The sequence below is a fragment of the Odocoileus virginianus genome, chromosome 3 (genome assembly GCF_023699985.2).
Source record: "Odocoileus virginianus isolate 20LAN1187 ecotype Illinois chromosome 3, Ovbor_1.2, whole genome shotgun sequence".
NCBI classification, from domain to species: Eukaryota; Metazoa; Chordata; class Mammalia; order Artiodactyla; family Cervidae; genus Odocoileus; species Odocoileus virginianus.
Window position 1 is genome coordinate 24,919,439 of NC_069676.1, and position 13,150 is coordinate 24,932,588.

General features: G+C 39.4%; 1 long non-coding RNA gene and 1 pseudogene across 12 annotated transcripts in view; one reads left to right on the forward strand and one right to left on the reverse strand.

The window, feature by feature from the left end:
• LOC110128585 (uncharacterized) overlaps window positions 1-13,150 on the forward strand; it is a 146,402-nt gene that overhangs the window by 51,350 nt on the left and 81,902 nt on the right. For 8 of the 12 annotated variants that reach the window (XR_011486783.1, XR_011486786.1, XR_011486792.1 and 5 more), the window contains exon 3: window positions 10,376-10,468. The exons of 3 other annotated variants lie outside the window; for them this stretch is intronic. This is a non-coding gene — a long non-coding RNA (uncharacterized lncRNA). Of the gene's footprint in view, window positions 1-5,065; window positions 5,115-10,375; window positions 10,469-13,150 lie in introns of all 12 variants that reach the window. One more of the 12 variants, XR_011486782.1, reaches the window with a different exon arrangement.
• LOC110128582 (nucleosome assembly protein 1-like 1) lies at window positions 4,759-6,864 on the reverse strand (annotated as a pseudogene).

Here is a 13,150-nt window from a genome sequence, read left to right on the forward strand (position 1 = left end):
CCTCTAAGAATGGAGATGGGGCAGATTTGTCTTTTGTTTTGGGAAGGGGTCACTTTGGGAGTGAACCCTCAGGGTCAAAGAGCCTCAGGCAGCACCTGCTTCTGGCATTGGCCCTGCTCCTCCCAGCAAAGGATTCCCAAGTCCAAATGTGAGAATTCAGCCAGATGTGATTGTATATGGAGAGGGACAGGAAGCATAAAAGGTATGCAAAAAAAATTTTTTTTTTTTTTAAGAATTGAGGACATTTCAGTTGAGGGAAACAGTGGAAAATTAGAACACTTTCTGGATATTCGATGATATTAAGGAATTATTATTACTTGTTAAGTAGAAAATGGCAAAATGTATATCTGTCTTTCTATTTACATGTGCGTGCATGTGTGCGTGCTCAGTTGCTTCAGCCGTGTCTGACTCTTTGACACACTATGGATTGTAGCCCACCAGGCTCCTCTGTCCATGGGATTCTTCAGGCAAGAATATTGGTGTGGGATGCCATTTCCTCCTCCAGGGGATCTTTCGGACCCAGAGATAGAACCTGCATCTCTTGTATCTCCTGCATTGGCAGGAAGATTCTTTTACCACTGAGTCATTTAGGAAACCCTTTAATTTACAAACCCATACACAATTTTTTTTTTATTGTGGTAAGAATAAACTATTTGTTTGAATTTCGAGAAGGCAAATTCCAGTGGCAGACTGAAAACAAAGTGGAGCGTGTGTGGATGAAGGCAGGGAGGATGGGAGAGTCTCTGATTCTCAGTCGTTGGGGGGCAGGTTTTAAGCATTGTAGTTGATATCTGACTAAGGCTTCATTTCCAGAATACATGGAAGTGCAATCCTTGGATTTTAAAAGAGGTTCTTGGCTTATTATCTAGGCTATCTCCTAGACTATATAGTACTGGGATTCAAGAACATGAGTCTTAACCACCCAGACTTTCCCTTCCAAAATGCAAAATTTATCACTCCCAGGTGTCTATAAAACAAATAGATTAATAATAGGCATTGCTTATTGAAACATGTATATTATCTAGGGTGAAACGGATAACCAGCCCAGGTTGGGTACATGAGACAAGTGCTCGGGCCTAGTGCACTGGGAAGACCCAGAGGGATCGGGTGGAGAGGGAGGTGGGAGGGGGGACTGGGATGGGGAGTACATGTAAATCCATGGCTAATTCATTTCAATGTATAACAAAAACTACTGTAATGATGTAAAGTAATTAGCCTCCAACTAATAAAAATTTAAAAAAAAAAATAGGCATTGCTTAAAACAAATTTATTAAAAAATTTCCTTATGTGATTTTATACCATTTAACACCAAAGATGTTGGTAACTGAACCTTCCAAAAATTGAAGGCCTATTTCAGGTTAATGGCTAAATCACCATAATAATAAATTTCAAATAACAGTAATAACTGATTAAAAAATAAATTCTAAATAAATTATCAACTAAGAAGAGATCTAGAAGGCCGGAGGACTGATTTAACTGTGCCAAGACAAATTTTATCAATGTACCTCAATTTCAAGGTCTGAGTGTCTTTAATGATATCATGCTGCCACCTGGTGTTTCTGCTCCTTCACTGCAGTAGGATTTGTGGAGTTGACGCGTGAAGTACAGCTTCAGGGAAAGGTTAAATTTTTGAAAATTTGAGCTTTGGTCTGAGAACGAGTTGAATGTATTTCCCGTAAAACACAAATTTAATGAATCAGAGAAGACTTGAATTTCCTTAATAGCATCACAAATGACAAATGAGAGATGGGGCATCTGCTGGTTATCATTGACATATTACAACTTTATTCTCTATTCTGGTTATTAGAAACAGTCACCTTCACAATCAGAGCAGTGTCATGGCTTGATCTAACAATTGGTATTTTAACTTAAATTCTGTTTGGAACCTAGAAGAGAGGAATTTGGAAATTAACATTTAAACAGAGAACAATATGGGATTGTGGAGAAGGTCATGAAATTCTGAAGTATGTATGTGTATGGGGGGCAGGGGGTCGTGTGCTGGGACAGAGTTTGAGAGTCTCAGGTTTTTAGCTATTATCTACCTGAAGCAATCTATGTTGCATCTTTCCCATGGATGAGATTTGTTTAGCTCACAGGAATTTTTCTTAAAAACAGTTTTAGATTCCAACAATAAAGGATTTCTGGGGTCTTTTTGGAAACCAGAATCTCCGGATGATGGGCTAACATTCCCTGTTGCATGACTTGCTGGGACATGTGTTGTTCGATTTGCTCCAGATCTCATCAGGCAAGTTTTACTCACTTACCAGCCTGAACCATGTCTTATAGCTTCTAGATTTTAGTGAAAGGAAAAAAGAAATTAAGGCTTTTAGTGTGGGAAAAGGAACCTGAATCAATCTAGTCTATACCCTTTCCTTTCAAGAAAGAGAAAGCTGGCTTGCCCAGGGTCACATGCCTAGGGAAACCCAGAGAGAGAAAGAGAACTTGGGACTTCCTGCAGCTTTCTGTATTTATCTGGGATGGTTTTGGTTTTGGGTGACCTGATGCAAGTTGTTTACCCACAAGGTGACTTTCTTGTTGTATTTATACAATAGGTTCAGAGTTCCTTTAAACTTTCCCAGAAAAATATTTAATTTGGCTTTTAATATTTCACATTCATGGTACACATGAATGTGACAGGACATAAAGGCCACATAGATTCAAAATAAATAGAACAAGGAATTTCTTGAAGATTATGTATCTATTCTGTACTGTCTAGTATGGTAGCTACTACCCACATTTGGTTATTTAAATTTATATTTAAAGTAATTGAAATTAAATACAATTAATTTTCTCAGTCTTACTAGTTATAAGTTAAGTGGTCAATAGCCATATATGGCCAGTGGCTTGCATATTGGACAATCCAGATATACATTTCCATCATCGCAGAAAGTTCTCTTGGACAGCATTGATGTGGTTGAAATGCCTTTTTTTTTTTTTTTTTTGAGACCTTTCCTGTAGCTTTATCTTGCTTTTCTTCATGATAAACAGAATTAATCAGAATTACTTCATGAGCAAGAGTGGAGAATGAAAGCTAGGCAATGTTCATTGTGAAAGTTAGATACTGAAGTGAGAAATTTCTAAAAGGAATAAAATTCACCAAATGTGGGTGTTGGAGCAGAATATGCTTTGCCACGAAATGAAAAGCAGTTTGACGGACTTGTGCTTTTAAGGGCTGACCCTGATAATGTTGTTTCTTTGTTTCATGCCATTGAGTGTGTCATGAACAAGTGCGTCCATTTACAGCTGTGGTGGACGGCCACTTGTGACGCCTGCCTGGCCTCCAGCACTGGGAACCTTCCTGTCTCACACTCCATGCAGTCTCCATGTGAACCTCAACCTGAGCAGAAGGGCTTAAGATAAAAAATATGATTCATCCTTCTGACAGTTCTGAAGAGACTGTTCGTTGTTTCCCAGCGTTACTCTGGGTTTTATCCATCCTGAGATCTGGTTGCTCATTTTACCCTTCCATTTGATGTACTACCTACCTCATTTCCTTCCAAAAAGTTAAAAATTTTTTTTCTTTGTTAAAGTTAGCCAGAACCTTTTTTGTTACATTCATCCAGATAATCCAAGCCAATATGATGCTGTTACTTGAATGTCATGGTGTATAGAAATGAGTCTGGCCCCTCTGTAAGTTTATGTATGTGTACGTTAGTTAGTTAATCAGTTGTGTCCGACTCTTTGTCATCCCATGGGCTGTAGCCTGCCAGGTTCCTCTGTCCATGGATTTCTCCAGGCAAGAACACTGGAGTGGGTAGCCATTCCCTTCTCCAGGGGATTTTCCCAACCTAGGGGTTGAACCCAGGTCTCCTGCCTTGCAGGCAGACTGTTTACCATCTGAGCCACCAGGGAAGCCCCAGTTTACCTATGTACGTGGTCAACCTATCAATCTCTCAGCGCGTGGTTATAATTTTGAACCAAGTCCTCTTCTGTGTACTCTGGAAAGCTCAGTGTTTATACTCTACTTTGGAGCATTAGCCTCTGTCCATGGGATTTCCCAGGCAAGAATATTGGAGTGGGTTACCATTTCCTCCTCCAGGAGATCTTTCTGACCCAGGGATTGAACCTGTGTCTCTTGTGAGTCCTGCATTGGCAGGAGGATTCTTAATCATTGTGCAACCTGGGAGGCCCCATTAAGTGAAGCAGACAGTAAGAAAGTAGACCATGACTTTTATTATTATTATTTTTTAAATTAAATGCAAATTTTATTAAGGATTTCAAATTACATATGTCAAATTTCTAAAATGGAATAGAACCGTCTTGAAACTGGAGAGATGGCATTGATGAACACTGATATCCCTTGAAACTCCAACTTTATTTAAAAAAAAAATTCCTCTGCAGACCATATTCCCCCAATATTACATGAAATAGTTATTTATCTCTTCACTTTGGCAACCGCTATTTCCTAAAGGAAGAGTTTTGCTGCTACTTTTAAGTTCATTAAAAATGGGATTCTATCTTCAGATTAAAATTTTTTAGTTCAGAAGAAGCCGTGTTCAAATGAGCTATGGGTACAAAAAAAGAAAATCACCGCAGACTGTCTAATTAAAACAAGCAAAATCATTTTGAAAATGAAGAGGAAAAACAGAAGGTGTTTTCATGGCATTTTTTATGAACTACTGCAACTGGTTAAGGATTTCCAGTAGGTACTTAAAATTTCAGGAGGAATGGATAGTACTATACAAATAACAAAATGTGTTTATATTCTAAGACCTTAATACTAAATTTTTAAAACAGAAGCTCTATCACCTCTAAAAATGAGCCCAATGTAATTTTATTAAAACCAGGAATTCTAGGCTTTCCTATAATTATAACCCAATTAGTCCACTCTGTCAAACCTTTAATATTCATCCCCAAAAGTAACAGTATTTAGCCTGAGGTATTTTAAATGTGGCTCTACAGTCCCTAATTTAATGGCATTTCCCGCCTCTAACAATGGTCTTATTTCCACTTTAGTTCCATGACCTCTATAGTATTTACTACAATATAGTCAGAATTAAAATAGCTGGAAAAAATCCTAGGACCCCTTGAAACAGCTGCTCATTACCTACTTCTGTTAAAACAGGAGCCACACAAAGGTCTACAAGTGTTGCCCGACTGGATCCAGAATAAAGGTACTTATACTTGGTTTACCAGTTTAACTATTCATATCAAGCCTTGGTATAATTAAGATGTTGAATATCACATACTTATGGTACAACAGGTCCAAAGTTTTGAGGTTTTAATGCAACTGAGAAACATTTCATAAAATTTTTAACTTAATATGCCTTAACACATCTGTGAGGTAATTAAGTCAACAGTACTACCCATTTTAATACACAGTCAAACAAAAGGCAAGGGTAAATAAATGACACATTTTAAGCAGTAAGAACTGGAATTGACTGTAAGGCTCGGGGCCTTCAGTCTGGTTATGACCAAAGGAAATGAAATTTTAACCTTTTACTCTTCTATGAGAACCATTAAATCATTTAAGAATTTATCTTTTTTAAAAATACTTTCTTATTAGTAGATATAGTAGTACTTCTTCCAAATTTGGCACCCTTTTCTTCAGTAATATGGTAAACTGGGTACATAATTAAAGCTAGGGCTCTGCTTCTACCTGAATTAGTATAAAATTAAGACATTATCTTTTGAGAACTAAAATTATATGACATTTTTATTTTAGGCTGCAAAAACAAAAATGAGCAAACAAACAACAAAAAACTTGAAATAGGCTTGTCAAATGATGTAAATTCATCCTTTCCAGGAAAGCAGAAGGTAGATCAGTGCAGGTTATCCTCAAGGCCACATACATCCTGCTTCACTGCTGCTTGCACTCTGCTGGGTTTTGATCCTTCTTTGGGTCATAGTCTGGATCATTTTCTTATCTCCTTCTTCTTCCCCTTCCTCATCCACTTCTTCACCTTCTTCATCATAATCATCGTCATCATCTTCAATAACTTCTCCAGTGAAGTATAACACTGATCTTGGGATTATACGCTCACGTAAAAAGTGACCAATTTCAAAGTCTGCAGCAAGGATAGCTTCAGAATCATCATAGAGATCTCCACTCTCAGGAACTTCAGGAGGGGCAAAAAAATTAAAGAAAGAGTCATTAGAGACTGTCTTGGTCACAGTATGAATTGTCCCACGTCCCTTGTGCTTCTGCTTCTTCTTAATCGTTTTCAAAGTGACATTCTTCCCTTTTTTCCAATCTATCTGGCACCCTGTACAACCCATAATTTCTGGTCCATCAAAAGAAAAGGGATCAGAATCATCTGGTTCTGACCTCATCCTATATGTCTTTGTCAACACTTCATTTGTGAAATATTCATTGGGTTCAAAGTGAAATTCTAAGACAAAACTCATAGGTTGACCAGCATCTGAGAACTTCACTTTAATATCTTTCAAGTGCTTCAGAATAGGTTCATCATGTTCCTGAACCGTATCACTGAGCAAGTCAACATTCTTAAAAACGGTCAGCCAAAACTCAGGAATTCCCTTGGGATCTTCTTTTTCTTCATCCCTTTTCTCATCTTCAATCTTGGCCTTTTCTTTTAGCTCCTCCGAAATTTCATCTTCCTCATCTGGTTTCCATTCACATTCTTCTTCTGTAGGTTCATAGATGGCATTAATGATCTCAAATCGCTTATCAAACAGAGGTTGATAAAGAACAGCATACTTTCTTTCAAGACCATGAACTTCCTCGTAGAATTTGGCTTCTATCTGCGCACATTTAACTTGAAGGTTTTTAAGGGCATTCACTCGTCTTTTAACTACCCTAGGCAAGCTTTCAATGTATCCTGTTGGTGTTTCTACCAGACCACCAAGTCTTTCTTGAAGGGCTGCAAGAATCTGAGGATTTTGCATCATCTGAACAGTCAGCTGACACGCTTTGAGTTTTGTTTCTTCACCAGTCTCCTCCTCTTCTACTTCTTTAACATCATCCAAATCTTGATCAAGTTCAGACTGTTCTTTGCTACAATATTACAGTATCACACCAAGGTTCAAAAGTACCAATTACTTGTCGATGTCTGCCATGTTGTACAAATGCCAAATATCGGTGGCAAGCGCGGGGAGCCAGGCGGCCCGAGCTGCTCAGGCAGTGACTCAGGGTGGCGGCGGGAAGAGCAGGAGGCGGTGCCGCGAGCAGATGGCGCTAAAAAAGCGACCATGGCCTTTAGAATTGAGGTAGAAAAGGGTGGTATCTGGGCCTGCAGATACAGAGCTTCCTAAGTTCTCAATGAAGGCTCTGGATCTACTTATGGCCACTCCCACTTCTCACTTGGGAGTGTTTCATTTATCCTCCTGAAAAGTCTTCACTGTCTTTTCCTGATTCCTTTAGCTCTCTGAGTTTTGCTGTCCTGCTGCCAGCATATTTTCTAATGAGGACAGAGGAGGTCTGCAGCATCCTTGGCTGTACATTTCCAGTAAGCAGTTGGTGGATAGAGCAGATGTTTCTGCATTTACACCAAGTGCAATTGAGTTTTGTATTAGGAGTACATAGAGAGGGAAATCTTCCAATTCATATCACACCAGGGCCAGAGAAGGACATTTATAGCATTTACTTGAAATGCTATACACTCAAACTGCAGTGAGTTTTAGGGGGTGCTGAAAAGTATGAATGCATTCATAATTTTTATTGGCTAAAAATGTTGGGTTGTGTATTGGAATCTCATGTTTAGTGACCCTCCAATTTTTAATTAGTAGCCTTTTTTCCTCCATCAATTACTAGCAAAAAAAGCAAAAAAAAAAAAAAAAAAAAAAATTGGGACAGCATAAACCAAACAAAATTCCTGCAGATAAAGAGCCTTACCATTTGAACACCAGTTTAAACAAACCATATTGCTATGCTTTTATTGCCATGTTCCTATTTGAGGTCTAAATCAGTTCAGTTCAGTTCAGTCACTCAGTCATGTCTGACTTTGCGACCCCATGAACCACATCATGCCAGGCCTCCCTGTCCATCACCAACTCCCGGAGTTTACTCAAACTCATGCCCATCGAGTTGGTGATGCCATCCAGCCATCTTATCCTCTGTCGGCCCCTTCTCCTCCTGCCCCCAATCCCTCCCAGCATCAGGGTCTTTTCCAATGAGTCAACTCTTCGCATGAGGTGGCCAAAGTATTGGAGTTTCAGCTTCAACATCAGTCCTTCCAATGAACACCCAGGACTGATTTCTTTAGGATGGACTGGTTGGATCTCCTTGCAGTCCAAGGGATTCTCAAGAGTCTTCTCCAACACCACAGTTCAAAAGCATCAATTCTTTGGTGCTCATCTTTCTTTATAGTCCACTTCTCACATCCATACATGACTACTGGAAAAACCATAGCCTTTACTAGATGGACCTTTGTTGACAAAGTAATGTTTCTGCTTTTTAATATGCTGTCTAGGTTGGTCATAACTTTCCTTCCAAGGAGTAAGTGTCTTTTCATTTCATGGCTGCAGTCACTATCTGCAGTGATTTTGGAGCCCAGAAAAATAAAGTCAGCCACTTTTTCCACTGTTTCCCCATCTATTTGCCATGAAGTGGTGGGACCAGATGCCATGATCTTAGTTTTCTGAATGTTGAGCTTTAAGCCAACTTTTTCACTCTCCTCTTTCACTTTCATCAAGAGGCTCTTTAGTTCTTTGCTTTTTGCCATAAGGGTGGTGTCATCTCTGTATCTGAGGTTATTGATATTTCTCCTGGCAATCTTGATTCCAACTTGTGCTTCTTCCAGCCCAGTGTTTCTCAGGATATACTCTGCATATAAGTTAAATAAGCAGGGTGACAATATACAGCCTTGACATACTCCTTTTCCTATTTGGAACCAGTCTGTTGATCCATGTCCAGTTCTAACTGTTGCTTCCTGACCTGCATACAGGTTTCTCAAGAGGCAGGTCAGGTGGTTTGGTATTCCCATCTCTTTAAGAATTTTCCACAGTTTATTGTGATCCACGCAGTCAAAAGTCTAAATCAGTCAAGTGTATTTTAAATTATGCTTTATAAATTAACATCCAAACTCAAATCAAGGTCATGAACATCAGTAAATACATAAACCAATAGAAATGGAAGGATTTATTTATGCAAGACCACTTTACAAGGAGGAAGAGTTACTCATCATTATTTGAGATTTCCAAAATGAGAGAGTGCCCCCAAATAATCAACATGGTAATGTATTATTTTGAGAGCTCAATATCAATATGCATGATTCAGTTATAATCACCACTTGAATAAAAGAGAAAATAAAAGTGATAATTGTAATTTAGGCCAAAAGCCCCGATTCCATGATAGAGACCTACCCCTTAGGACAGTGTTGTTCATGACTTCAGATGGTGGCTGTGGGCTTCCAATGCCCAAACCTTCACTTCTGGTAGGCAGTATTTCTTAGGTGTCAAATCTGTGCCTGGAAAACAGCTGATTATAGATTGTAGTTATATGAATTCTTGGTGCTGAGAACATCTAATGGCATTGCACAAGGACAGCTGCAATATAATGTGATGTTGCTGTCCTCCATTTCATGCTGTACCTAATTTTTTTTTTCTCTCCCTGTAACATTGATTGATTTGGTAACGGAGAATGTTTGCTTTCCAGCTGGCAGATCTAATTGTAAATAAACAGCTGCTAGCTGCATTTAGACAGTGGATGATGTTGGCAGGTACAAGAGCAGGGTGTGCAGGATGATTTAAGGCCTGTGCAGTGGAGTGTGTGGAAGGCTGTGGAACCAGATGCAGGCAGGAGGCTTTTAGGTACAAAGTCCTCTGTGGCTCAGGATAACCTCAAGGCAAAGTTTTTACATTTTAATGTAAAATAAGGACTGGTGCATGGATGTGAGGGTCTGTGAAGGCCAAGGTTATGGACTAAATATGAGTAAAATATAGATACTCTGTTTGCTAGGAGTCCTTTTTGTTTTTGAAGAGCGAAATTATATATTAGATTAATTATCAAGAATTATTTCCCTGGACAAGGTAGATTTAAAAATTCAGAATGAAAACAGTAAGAAGATGAATATGTGGAGGAGAATTCTTCCTGGTTTATGAGATGATGTGAATGGTAACTGCAGCAATAACAAAAATGCCAGGACCTCAGTGGATGTCATTACTCTAGTTATAGCCATGTCTTTGCCTAGATCAACCCCAGCATCTTCATGTATGGGACACTTAGCACAGGAAAGTTGAATTTTTCCCAAGACACTGAGTACTTTAGACTATAAACAGCAATGCTTGTAAAGCTTAGGAAGGAACTTTGCGGGTATTAGTCATTATCCTAGGTGTCAGCCAAAATTGTGGCATCACTGGTCACCTGAGCCTAAAATCTATAGTGATTATCCTCTTGTTTTCTCTAATGTGAGGACCTCACTTGGCCAGTGCCTTCCTCTCACTATTGTCATAAATCTGTGTTCCTTCCTTCTAGACTGGAGATGGCCCTTTCCATGGCTCAGAAGATCTTAAGCAGGCCTTGTTTTACCTACCCTTATACCTGGAGTGAGCATAGGGTCCTGGACAGGTAAAAGATGGATGTTGGTGTGAAGGAAAGTTCTCCAGAGCTATCATTACCATCTTTCTAAATTCCGTATATATGTGTTAGTATGCTGTAATGTTCTTTATCTTTCTGGCTTACTTCACTCTGTATAATGGGCTCCAGTTTCATCCATCTCATTAGAACTGATTCAAATGAATTCTTTTTAATGGCTGAGTAATATTCCATGGTGTATATGTACCACAGCTTCCTTATTCATTCATCTGCTGATGGGCATCTAGGTTGCTTCCATGTCCTGGCAATTATAAACAGTGCTGTGATGAACATTGGGGTGCACGTGTCTCTTTCAGATCTGGTTTCCTCAGTGTGTATGCCCAGAAGTGGGATTGCTGGGTCATATGGCACTTCTATTTCCAGTTTTTTAAGAAATCTCCACACTGTTCTCCATAGTGGCTGGACTCTGTGGGAGAAGGCGAGGGTGGGATGTTTCAAAAGAACAGCATCAAAACATATATATTATCTATAGTGAAACAGATCACCAGCCCAGGTTGGATGCATGAGACAAGTGCTCGGGCCTGGTGCACTGGGAAGACCCAGAGGGATCGGGTGGAGAGGGAGGTGGGAGGGGGGATCAGGATGGGGAATACATGTAACTCCATGGCTGATTCATGTCAATGTATGACAAAACCCACTTCAATATTGTAAAGTAATTAGCCTCCAACTAATAAAAATAAATGAAAAAAAAAGAAAAGGAAAAAAAATTCTCCAGAGCTAGCCTAGGAGGGACTAAGGAGTGACTGAATGGAGCCAGATCAAAGTATCCCTCTGACCCAGAACAGTGGTGGGCCGCTCCACTCTTCCACATTACAGAACTAAAGATGGAAATGTGCTTAAAACAAAGAGAATCTCAGCTGTGTGACTGGACCAGCAGCAAGAATGAGTGGAGAGGTGGGTAGGCGCAAATTACCTGGTGGCATCTAAAAGGTTATAGCATCTCCCAGTACTGACCCTCCGCTGCTCCCTAGCCCTGTGGAGTGAAGACAGGCTCTGGGCAGAACAGCGGCACAATCGTGGTTAATGTGGAACTCTGACCTGGAGACTGGGAGATGACCTAGTAGTGTTCCTATTTTCTTTCTGGTTTCTCCTTGGTTTTTGTCATAAACTCTCCTTCTTTCTTGAACTTTGCATCAGAATGTTCTGGATGTTTCATGTTCTTTTTTCTTTCCCCATTCCCTCTACTGCATTTTCTGTCTGTCTGTTTTTTGTTACAAGCAATGGTTAGGTCTTCAAAACCTTTCCTCTAGTCTTTTTGTTTTTATGCCTCTCAACAGAGGTTGTTTCCTCCCCCAAGTCCGATTTCCTGTTCATTATCTGCTCTCAGGCATTCACAAAGCATTTTGGCATGTTAAAAATCAACTGACATTTCTCCCTGGAGGGAAATGGTTTTCTTTCCTGAAACGCTTTATATGGGGGAAGGGAGTGTGAGGTAGTCCACTGGTGATCTCACCTCCCAGTCTCCAGGTCACAGTTCCACATTCATAAGAACCCCTAGTGGGGGCATTTACCTTTACCTGCATTTATTAGCAGGACTGTCTAGGCTGGGAGAGACTTAGTAACTTGCCAGTGGCTACAGGGCAAATCATGGAACAGTCTGGATTGATTTTCATCTGTTGGGATCCAAAGGCCACATTCACTCCACTATGCATGGGGGTGAGGTTGGACACTCCAGGTGCAGAATGTCTTGTGACTTCCAGCCCTCTTGGGGTCCAGAGAACTAATATGCATAGGCATGGAGGAGGAGGACTTTAAGCTATAAACTGTGCATCATAATCTAGTTTATAAAAGCCTGTTGGCCTGGCCTCAATTTATTCTCCTTCTGAAACAGCCTGATGATCTGTAATGATGAGAATTTGAATCCATAATCTGAATTTACTTAACAAGATAATTAAATATTTAAAGTCAGTTCATTTGGAGGCTAGAAAGGATTATAGATAGCATACACATAGATTTCCATCCCTGTGTTAGTATGCACAGCAGCATGTTCTTAATTTTGGTTATAGCTGTTTTGCAGTTCTCATATCTCTGCATTTTCCATGGCAATTAGGACTGGAGGGAGCTTGTGGTGTCCTTGGAACTGAGAGAGAAGTGAAGTTATGACACCAAATAATACAAAATGGGCCTAGTCCTCATTGCAATAGAAACCACTCAGAAAAGTTAATTAAACTCAGGAAATAAGCTGCAAGATAATTAAGTTTTGGCCTAATTTTACACTGCAGGCATTCTATATTATTTTTGCAAGGGTCCAAATGAACATGAGATAGAAAATCTCCAGGTTGTGGGTTTGATTCATAAAGGATCATTATCTGTAGTTAAATGGCAAGATAAAATGGTAATTGTGTGGGCAGCAAATTGTATTTTGTAAGGTTAAAGTGATCATTGTGCTACACATAGAAGATATTTATAATTTCTTTTAATTATCAGTAGAAGTGAGAGTTGTCAGTATGTCTAGTGTAGGAAATGATAAATGTGTAAACCACAAATTTAAGATACGTGGCATTGTGTTTTCTGAAATAATGGTAAATAATCAACTTATTGTATTTTGTGAGCTTGAGTATATTTTAAACCCAAGGGCTGGAGGCAGCCTTGATCACTATCTTATTACCTCATGTATAACAGAATAAAAAAAAGCCTGTCCCAAGTCAAGAACCA